Source organism: Papaver somniferum, chromosome 5 (assembly GCF_003573695.1).
Source record: "Papaver somniferum cultivar HN1 chromosome 5, ASM357369v1, whole genome shotgun sequence".
In the NCBI taxonomy this organism is placed as follows: domain Eukaryota; kingdom Viridiplantae; phylum Streptophyta; class Magnoliopsida; order Ranunculales; family Papaveraceae; genus Papaver; species Papaver somniferum.
Genome location: NC_039362.1, coordinates 70,409,650 through 70,420,819, shown reverse-complemented (window position 1 = coordinate 70,420,819; position 11,170 = coordinate 70,409,650). Strand labels below are relative to the sequence as shown.

The 11,170-nt window shown below is 35.1% G+C and overlaps 2 long non-coding RNA genes across 3 annotated transcripts; both read right to left on the bottom strand.

The window, feature by feature from the left end:
- Window positions 1-1,207: 1,207 nt before the first annotated feature.
- Window positions 1,208-1,947, bottom strand: LOC113277510. The gene is made up of 3 exons (XR_003324961.1): window positions 1,886-1,947; window positions 1,648-1,796; window positions 1,208-1,546 (listed from the first exon to the last, which is right to left on the bottom strand). It is a non-coding gene; the product is annotated as an uncharacterized LOC113277510 (long non-coding RNA).
- Window positions 1,948-2,861: 914 nt separating this feature from the next.
- On the bottom strand, window positions 2,862-3,785 carry LOC113277508. Of its 2 annotated transcripts, none has more exons than XR_003324960.1 (3): window positions 3,503-3,785; window positions 3,165-3,263; window positions 2,862-2,948 (listed from the first exon to the last, which is right to left on the bottom strand). It is a non-coding gene; the product is annotated as an uncharacterized LOC113277508 (long non-coding RNA). The 2 variants fall into 2 exon arrangements; XR_003324959.1 differs by lacking the exon at window positions 3,503-3,785 and adding an exon at window positions 3,372-3,400.
- Between the last annotated feature and the right edge of the window lie 7,385 nt (window positions 3,786-11,170).

The window sequence follows — 11,170 nt, the reverse complement described above, 5'->3', positions numbered from 1 at the left end:
CCCAGCAGGATTCTACGGACTTGGATACCCTTAGCTGATCTCACCCACAACCAAGAGTTGGTACGACCCAAAGTCGGAGACCTTATAAACAACTCTGTCTCACACCGAAAAGTCTATTGGAATAGATAAATCTGTCTCCCACAGAAATAACTACGATTTTTATTCCGTCTTTTAATAAATCAAGGTGAACAGGAACCAATTGATATACCGGACTTATATTCCCGAAGAACAACCTAGAAATATCAAACACCTCACAATAATCTTAATCGATTAACGAAACAAGATATTGTGGAATCACAAACGATGAGACGAAGATGTTTATGACTACTTTTCAATCTTACCTATCGGAGATAAATCTCAAGCAAATCTTAGAAAAGATAATACTCAATCACGATAGTAAAAGTAAGATCAAAACACGCAACTACAGAGAAAATAGTTGGGTCTGGCTTCACAATCCCAATGAAGCCTTTAAGTCGTTAACCTACATGGTTTCCTGAAAAACCTAAGGTTAAAGGAGAATCGACTCTAGTCGCAACTAGTATCACACAGACTCTACACCAAAACATCTGATTTGCGACGGATATAGGCGTTGCAATGAATTTCACCAACGCGTATATCCGTTGGAAATATGGCGTAGCAAATTTGTGTGCAACGCGAAAATCCGTTGGGAAAATTAATTTGTGTAACGTATAAAAACGTTGGTCAACAAGTTTACCGACGTTTTTTGAGCAAATGGATTCTTTAATTTGTGCAACGTTTACAATAATCTAGGCAACATATTACTTTAATTTGAGCAACACTTATATACGTTGCAAACACATTTACAGGTGAAAAAAAAAATCCGGCGTTAGTTCCGGCAAATTTCTGCACCTGAATATATATTTTGAACCTTCGTATACCATTGTAGAACAACTAGAAGACCCAATTTTTCATATGAATGGTTAGTCATCACAACCCATCAAGATAGATATTGAGAACCAAAAAAATTTAATAAAAAAATAAAAATCTATATTCTAAATTCATGTATTCAACCTTCATTACAAGACTAGGTATAGAATCAACCAGGCAAAAAATAGAATCAACATGGCAAAGCATGGGTTTACGACTTGCATTAATATAATAATCTTGCCTGATAGCAAAATTAGATGTGGATTAAGAAGATTGTGTCTAATTAACCATTAAACATTGTAGTAAACAAGGTGTTTGCAAGTTATTACAGTTATGGTATCCACTAAACCACAAGTTTCAGCAGGTCTGCTTCACAACTGAATCTTACTTTTACAAATACGAAAGCTATAACCGAAGTTAAGAAACAGTACATGGAAGAATAAGTGACTAAGTTCTTACTCATTGCCCGAGTTTACTCGAATAGGGTGAAGATTTCCTGTTGCAGAGACTCCATTTACCGCTTGACATCTAGAAAGACCAGAATTCATGGCATGGAGATGTGACTGACCTGCCACTGACACTGGCGGTAGTTGTAAAATAGGGTACCCCATAGGTAACTAGACTGGTTCTCTTTCGAGGAGAAAGACGTGCATGCCTCCTAAAACAAGACAATGACAGCATCGGTAAATAAATGCAAAGAAACAAAACAGGAAAATGAGAAAAATAAAAAACGAAAGAGAAACCCTAAACAAATCGAACCTGGCACGACTAGCATCTTCGTACCCACTAGTTTCTGGACTACCACGGTTACGAGCACCGTGATCTCTTATCTGCCTCACATGACTAGCATCTTCGTACCCACTAGTTTCTCGTGTTACCCGCAGAGGACTCTCTGTGGACTAAAGGTCCTTCAAAAATAATTAAGCAAATTTGTAAGCTGATTTACAGAATTAACTGTAGAATAAAAAGCTATCGGATGTGAAGCAAAGATACTGACCTCTTGTCATCCCCAGAAATCACTTTCCAATGTACAAGAGAAGATGGATATGTATGTCCTTGGTGATCTAGAGGTGTTTATTTAACAAATATCAATCACTTACATCACATACATAATATACACAGAGAAGTAGGGACTAGATAGAGTACTTGGAATTCGTAACGTCTTTGTAAAGGGAAAGAGAAAGAGAGGTTCCATCCACATTGTACGACTTCATGGCTGATTCTTTTGGTTACTTATGAGATTAAGCAATAGTTTTGGAGTTCGTTGAATTTCCTAGTGACAAACCAAACAACAATAAATTAATAAGAAATCTGCCTCGAATAATTCTGCAATTACTTTGTTAGAGTTCTAAACTAAATGCAATTGAAGACCAACAAGAAATAATGAAAAGGGACACCCTTCACTTCTTGATACTGGCTCATAACGTTGTCAAGCTAAATAAATAAAAAATCAATCTTCATCTATGGAGAATAATACAAATCAAAGTACAAGCTAGCTCCAATATACATGCTACTCTGCATAATCATCCAGTGCACACACAACCTCGCTCCAAATCAAAACTTAAAAATCTATATATGGACATACCCGCAGTTCTGGACAGCTCAATGCCAGCAGTTTGTTATTCTCCCCAGAGCACTTAAACATCCAACGAAACAACAACTATAAGCATGCATACATCTAATCAGGATATGACATATTCCAACACTAGTGTCTACAATTTATTTCTCAGAAACAAGCAATAACAAGCGTGGAAAGAAAGATGTTAGAAAACTCAGTCAATCGTTTAAACATACACCTATTGAGCATCAACTTTAATTTACAAGCATACCCAAATTCAAAATAATTAATGAAACTCTAAGAAGATTCAACCTTATCCAACCCTTATCAGCGAACACCAATGAGTTTCCAGGTACAAAGGACTTGATGCGGTTATCACTAGATTTATTAGAATCCATATCACAAAGGAAATGACTTACCAAAAATCTCCTTCAGATGTCCCTCATTCACATTCCTAGTGAGCTGATCAACATGCAGCATTAAAGATTCTGGAGATGCTTTCCTGGAAACATGGTATGTTTAGTACAACAAACTTTATAAAGCTAAAACAATCTACACATTGAGTGAACCTAATACCATTATCAAGCTTTAGTAAGTTAGGGACATTCAATTGAAACCAAATCCCTAACTGAAACATAAAACAAAAAAATTCAGAAATGACACAGAGTCAAACTATGATTGGTACAAATAGAAACCCAAATTAAAATTTAAAACAAACCTGAAACTCTTGCAGAGCTTCAACACATTTATTAACATCTGTTGTAAGGGAATCAAGAAATTCAGATTGTGCTCCTTGTGACAATGGCATTAGCTTACCCTGCGGCAGCAACAACAAAAACCCCAAATAAAATCAAATCCCTGCATTCAAAAACAAAATTAAAAAAAAAAAGAACAATGAAACTTAAAACTACATAACAAGTACTACCTTAAGAGTACCTACAAGATATGCTGGATTTGCACCACTCAAATCTTCAGTAAAACAAAACTAGATCCGGGTTTTCAAATACTAAAAACAGATTAAAAAGACCAACTATAGTCATGAGTTTTTGAGATTACCATTATTACCAGCAGGAAAACAAGATTCAATATTCGATTTAGGGGTTTTTCAGATTATCATTACCACTTAAGAAGGAGAAAAAAAATGGTTCACAATTGAGATTGAAAAATGTTTACAGATCGAAGAAATTGGTTACCGATCGAAGAAATTGTTGAAACCTTGAGATTGAATCACGGGTTCTGGGAGAAACGATTAGAAGGAGAACGATCTGGGGTTTTGGTTATGGTTTTGTTTTCAGGAACAAAATTGATTTTGGATTCCATGTTTAGGAATTTTTTAAGATTTTAGAGAATTGATCTAGATTTCTAGGATTACACAGGTTTTGATTTGGCTAGGAAAGAGATTTGGGTTTGATTCTGAGAGAAGGTTTTGGTTCTCGGAAGAAAAACTCTCTGCAAACAAGAGAGAGGGAGTAAAAAACGAGATAAGGAAGAGATGGGCAATTTTGGGGAACTAATTTTAGGAATTTTCTAAAAATATAATTAAAAAAATCACAGATTAAATAAACAAGATTACTAAAGCCCTTGGAAATGTCCGATATTACGTAAATGCCGATGATGTCCAACGTTTTTAAACATTTTAAAAACGTTGCTCCATTAATTTCATTTAACAAACCAATATTATTTATTTTGCGCAACGTATTTTTGGTGTGCAACGTATATTGACGTTGTACCCTTGTGCAACCTCAATATCCGTTGCACACCCCCGAAATCAATATGTTGCAAAATGCAGGATATGGTGTAGTGAGAAGGTGTGGGGATTAGGTTTCCCAGTTTCTAGAGTTTTCCTTTATATAGTTTTCAAATCAGGGTTTGCAATCTAAGTTACCTTGGTAACAAAGCATTCAATATTCACCGTTAGAAGAAATCCTGATTAAATTCAAGCTAATATTTTTCAACTGTTAGATCGAACTTAGCTTGTTATACACACATGAAATGTACCCTCATTTAGGTTTATGTAACCGTACCTAAACGTGTACGCCATGTTGGCTCAATAGTAGTTAACCGAGGTTAGCTAATTGAACACTCTCATATCAACCTTATTCATCTTAACCATAACTAGTTCAAATGACTCAAATGAAACTAGTTAAAGAGTTGTTCAATTGTTATATTCTCATAGAAGTATACAAGAACACAATTGAAGCAAAATCAGTTTGATTCACTCGAATCCGTATTATGTAAATGTATTTGTTCATGACAAAACCGATTTTAGAACTTTAAGCATTCAAGTATGCAAATGGGTACGCATACTTGATTATCCGTACCAAGTTTGGTTTTGCCAGTATGCGAACGGGTATGCATACCTCCAAACCCAACAGAAAATTCCGGTCACAAACCTATGCCAGTATGCATACGGGTACGCACACTTAGGTTCCCGGACTTCTCAAACCAACAGGTACGCATACGGGTATGCATACTATGGTTCCCGGACATGGATCACATATATGAAAGAGTGTACAACATGTTTATAATCCAATGTTGGTTAAGTGTTCTAAACTCTTATTTCAATTATTGAAACTTTCTTAGAGGATAACAATAGCCGTTTTCACACACTATTAGCATCAAAGCAATTTTCAAGTTATTGAAATAATCATAACTAAACATTCCAAGTCTACACCAAATGATTGTATTTGTATCACACAAACCATGTAAGATGTTACTCGGCAATTTTCACATGATAATCTTTTGAGTTTCGTCAAGAATATAAGATGAACTTGGTTGAAGCGAAAGCTTACCAACACATATTTCGAGAAATATGTAAGCGAGTTAAACTCAACTCAAAATCTCAAATGTACATAAACGAAAACCATATAGTAATACGACTTATGTCTCAATATAGGAGATAGAGTAGAAATAGACTTTCCAAGTGATAGATGAGTTTTAGTCTCCACATACCTTTTGTTGATGAAGTTCCACAAGCTCGCCTTAGTAGTTCGTCGTCTTCAATTGATGAACGTCGTGAAGTCTAATGCTCAACTACACAATTTATCCTAGTCCGAGACATCACTATAAGTAGACTAGAAATCAAGATTTATAGTTTTGATCACTAATATTGACAAACAAGCTTGAGATAACAACGCTTGCGAGTTCGACCGAGCAGTGCTCTAACAAAAGTTTCAACAACCGTTAGTCAATCAAATCAATAATCTAAAACTAAAATAACAATGCAATTATTTAGTTTCCCACCAACGGTACTCATAGAGATTCTTGATCCCACAAAATTGTTTAAACGAGCGGTCTTATGATATTTCGCCTAATTAGGGTACTTTCCTCTCCGTAAAGACTACTCCACCAAAAACAATAAGAATGAAGTTTGCCTGGATCTTAGGATAGTTTGCAAGAAATGCAAACTAAAGTATTTATAGACCAAGGTTGTTTGGACAATAAAAAAATTTCAAAACCGAAAATATTCTCAAGATATTTATTAAAGTACCTAATTTTGGTTTTCCTATTTTCAATTAAATGTCAAACAATATTTCCGAAATCTCTCTTAGAAAATTTTTATTATTGGTTTTGCAAACTAAGTAACAAACCTTTTCCAGAGGATATGCTTTAATCGCTGGTAATTCAAACATATATATTTGAAAATCATTATTAAATGCTTTTTAATATTTCGTTTTGGGATCACCTTGAGCATCAAGGAATATCCTTGAACAGTTAATGATAAGAGTTATGTACATGTTTAAATAATGTCGACATATAGAAGCTTCTCATCTTAGCAAACCCTAATTCCTAATTCACACACAACCATGAAGAAATGTGTGAACTTTTGAAACTCGGTTTTGCTCTTGGAACCGGTTATACCATGACTCGCAATATAAGTTGTGACCGGTTTTACCATGCTTCCCAAGATAGGTTTTGATCAGTTACACCATTATTCCCAATGTAGCTTGTGACCGGTTACACCTTGGTTCCCAATGTAGCTTGTGACCGATTACACCTTGCTTCCCAATGTAGCTTGTGACACCTTGCTTCCCAAAACTAGTTAGGATCGGTTACACCTTGTCACACAATATAGGCAATGACCGGTTATACCTTGATTCTCAACATAAGTCAAGAACGGTTCTACCTTGTCATCTTATATTGGTCATTCAAATATATTCAATGAAGAACCAGACCAACACACTTATGATTTCCCTTTCGGTTATGAAACAAAATCATACATCTGCTTCCTTAAACCAATGTAATAGCACATGGTTTCCTAGGATGAAATCACACCTATATCCCACACATAATCAAGTAACTAAATACATGATTATGTTGATGTCGTATTTGCGAAGTTCGGAAGATAAGCGTTATACTTCGTAATTCAACTAGAGATAACCCGTGCCTTAACGACATTGCTTTAATTTAACTTATGTATTTTTTTCCCGGTGTTTCGAGAGAGTTCTATGTTTTCCTTCAAGCCAAAATAATGTTCATACACACATAAAAAGAAAAATTAGCCATATACATCATCAAAATATAACAACCAAATTATTTAAGTAATATATAGTTTACATATGTATACCACTTTCCTTCAGATTCGCCTTGCAACCACTAAATCTAGTTAACATATATGTTTTCACTGAAATGTCTTATACACAATGTGTAAATATACGGTTAGGTATCCTAATCGCCAATTTGCGTTTGATCCGATTCAAAATTATCTTATTATCTTGTTTGTAACCGTAATATATATCTCATTCAAAAATTTAGCATACACATTTTATATTTGCTTTAAAATTAAATATTTTAATTAATATCTTGAGTTATGTTATTCATTAATAATATTTTGAGTTATGTGATCCATTAATTAAAGGTCAATAAATTTAGATTCATAATGAAAAGAGTTACAAACACCACGAGATGTCTATTGCTAGGATGAGATTCGGATGGTTGGATCATCTATTTGTCTCTACAAATATTATCCGACCGTCGGTGCTCAAAGACCATGGCACTTTTATCATAATGATATGACCAAGTCTAATCGCTGGGGTATTATATATACAGATCTGCATGTTATGTTTTCAATATAATACGACTTGAAAGATACGCTAGAAATGGAAACAAATCAAGTCAGTATTACTAACCTCAAGCGGAAGGATGATGTCTTTGTTGCAGTCGTTACTTCTTCACTTTCTTCAGATCTTCAGAGTAATACTTGTAAATCTCAACATACCTAGACTTTCTTATCTAACCTAAAAGAAGTTGTCTCTAGTTTGTAATCAAGCGACTCTAGAAGAGTTTTGATACTAAAATATGAAAATCAAGATTGATGTTAGAGCACTGCTCGGTCGAACTCGCAATCGTTGCTATCTCAAGCTTGTTTGTCAAGTTTAGTTGATCAAAACTATAAGTCTTGATTTCTAGTCTACTTATAGTTATGTCTCGTATTAGGATAGAATGTGTAGTTGAGATTTAGACTTCACAGTGTTCATCGATTGAAGACGAAGATCTACTGAGGAGAGCTTGGAGGAACTTCATCAACAAAAAGTATGTGGAGACTAAAACCTATCTATCACTCAGAAGTCTATTCTATTTTATCCCCTATTGAGACTAAGTCGTATAGCTATATAGAAATTTACATTATACACATTTGATATTTCGAGCCGAGTTTAACTCGCTTATATCTTTCTCGAAATATATGCTGGAAGCTTTTTGCTTTAGCTATGTTCATCATTATTCTTGATGAGTTTAGTTGGAAACAATTTATTTGGTGGAAACTAAACAATATTTCAAAAGATGATCATGTGAAAATTGCCTTGAAACATTTTACATGATTTGTGTGAGACAGTCATTTGATGTCGACTCGGAATGTTTCGTATTGATCATTCGATCACTTGAAAATTACTTGTAAGATAATAGTTTGTGTGAGACAGCTGTTGTCGTCTTCTAAGGATGTTTTAATGATTTAAATGGGAGTTTAGAACAATTAACCATTGTCTGTATATAGCACAGTATGCATACCATTATGCAAACTGTTATGCTATGATTCAGGTCCAGAAACCAAGTTTGCATACCAGTATGCGAACGGTTTTAACTGTTAAAGTCTGGGAACCAAGTTTGATACCAGTATGCGAGCGGTTCCACCTGAGTTAGGTCCGGGATATGCACACCGGTTTGCGAACTGTCGGACAAGAACAAAGTTCATAACTTAAGTTGTGTACCCGTTTGCAAACTGAATTGGTTTAAGTTCTAAAATCGGTTAAGTATGATTTCATACTCATGAACAAATACATTTACAAATTAAGGAATGCAGTCTTTGCAAACCGTGGCTTAATGTTCATGAATTGATTCTCTTGAATCAAATCTGATTTTGTTTCAATTGTGTCTTTTATACTTCTATGAGAATATAAACAATTGAACAACTCTATGAGTTATTCATTTGATTATCATTTGATCTATAAGTGTTAGATGAATGTGGATAATACAAAAGTGTTCATATGGATAACTTCAGTTAACTATTGTTGAGCCAACTCAATATACACGTTTAAGTATGGTTACCCATATCTAAATGAAGGTATATTTCATTTGTGTGTAACAAGCTAAGACCATCGAACGGTGGAGAGACATTGCTTTGGTTTTAAGCAAACTTAGCTTGAATCTTAAATCAGGTTTTCATTTAACGGTGAATATTGATTGCTTTGTTTCAAAGCTATCAAACCCTGATTTGAAGACTGTATAAGGGAGAACTCTAGCAACTGGGAAACCTAATCCCCACACCTCATGTGTGATACTAGTTGCGTACTAGAGTCGATTCTCCTTTAACCTAGGTTTTTCCTAAAACCATTAACAGCTTGAAGACTTCATTGGGATTCTGAAGCCAGACCCAACTATTTTCTTTGTAGTTGCGTGTTCTGATCTTACTTGTTCAATCTTATTGAGTACTATCTTCTTTAAGATTGGCTCGAGATTTATCTCTGATAGGTAAGATATAAAAAGTAATCACAAAGCTCTTCGTCTCATTCTTTGTGATTCCAGAATAACTTGTTCTACTACCATATAGTTAAGTTATTGTGAGGTTATTGATATTTCTAGGTTGTTCTTCGGGAATATAAGACCGGATTATAAATTGGTTCTTGTTCACCTTGATTTATGAAAAGACAAAACAAAAACTTCATAGGTATTTCTGTGGGAGACAAATTTATCTATCATAATAGGCTTTCGGTGGGAGACAGATTTGTTTATAAAGTATTCGACTTTGGGTCGTAGCAACTCTTAGTTGTGGGTGAGATCAGCTAAGGGAATCAAGTGCGTAGAGTCCTGCTGGGAGTTTAGAGGTGTAAGGAACGCGAGTGTATCTTAATCGGTGTGAGACTTGGTTAGGGCTCAACTACATTCCAGTCTGAAGTTAACTTGTAGTAGGCTAGTGTCTGTAGCGTCTTAATACAGTATGGTGTTCAAATATGGACTAGGTCCCTGGGTTTTTCTGCATTTGCGGTTTCCTCGTTAACAAAACTTCCAGTATCTGTGTTATTTCTTTTCTGCATTATATTTGTTTATATAATTGAAATATCACAGGTTGTGCGTAGTTCAATTAATTGGTAAATCCAACTTTTCGTTGTTGATTGAAATTCATTGACACTTGAACATTGGTCTTTGGTACTGTTCAAGTTATTTCTCATATCAATCAGGCTCACAGATTGCAGATTGTATTGAGAAATTGAGATATAACTCTTGGATATATTTCCTTGATTGAGTCTGACTGTCTAGTTGATTCTCTTGAAATTATGTTGGAGTTCGTCCATACAGATTGCCGAACGAAATATTGGGTGTGGTTGTTAGACCCCCGAATTTTCAATTGGTATCAGAGAAGGCAAACACGTTAAAGACCTCGTAATTCTGTGTTTGTAGCAATCTGACTCTATGGACAAAAGAGTTATCTCCATAAACGTACCGCCAGTCTTGGAAGACTCGAATTACTTATGGTGGAAAATTATTATGCGTGATTTTTGTTAGAGCACTGCTCGGTCGAACTCGCAACCGTTTCTATCTCAAGCTTGTTTGTCAATTTTAGTTGCCAAAACTATAAGTCTTGATTTCTAGTCTACTAATAGCTAAGTCTCGGACTATGATAGAAAGTGTAGTTGAGCTCTAAACTCCACGGTGTTCATCATGCCAAGACGAAGAACTACTCAAGGAACTGGTGGAACTTCATCGACAAAAAGGTATGTGGAGACTTGAACTTATCTATCACTCAAAAGTATACTTTATCTCATATCTTGAGACAAAAGTCGTATTGCTATATAGACTATGATTATACACATGTACTATTTCGATCCGAGTTTATCTCGTTTATCTATTTCTCGAAATATGTGTTCGTAAGCTTTAGCTTTGGCCAAGTTCATCTTTACTAGTGACGAAAGTCATATTAGTTTCAATTACTTGAAAATCGCTTTGACGAAAAATAGTTTGTGAACAACAACTATATAACGTCCTCTAAGAAATGAGAGTTTAGAATACATAACCATGGTTGGATATGAACATTGTGAGACAACTCATATGTGTGTAAGTCCAATATCCTTGAACCAAACTATGCGTACTTTGCTGCTCAGGATAACCGGAACTAAAGTCCGCGCACCAGTACGCGTACTTCCAGAAGTTCACATCCCGTGAATTTATGCTGGAGTTTGTGAACTGAAAACAAACTTAATTCGGGTACTTAAGTCCGTGTACCAGTATGCG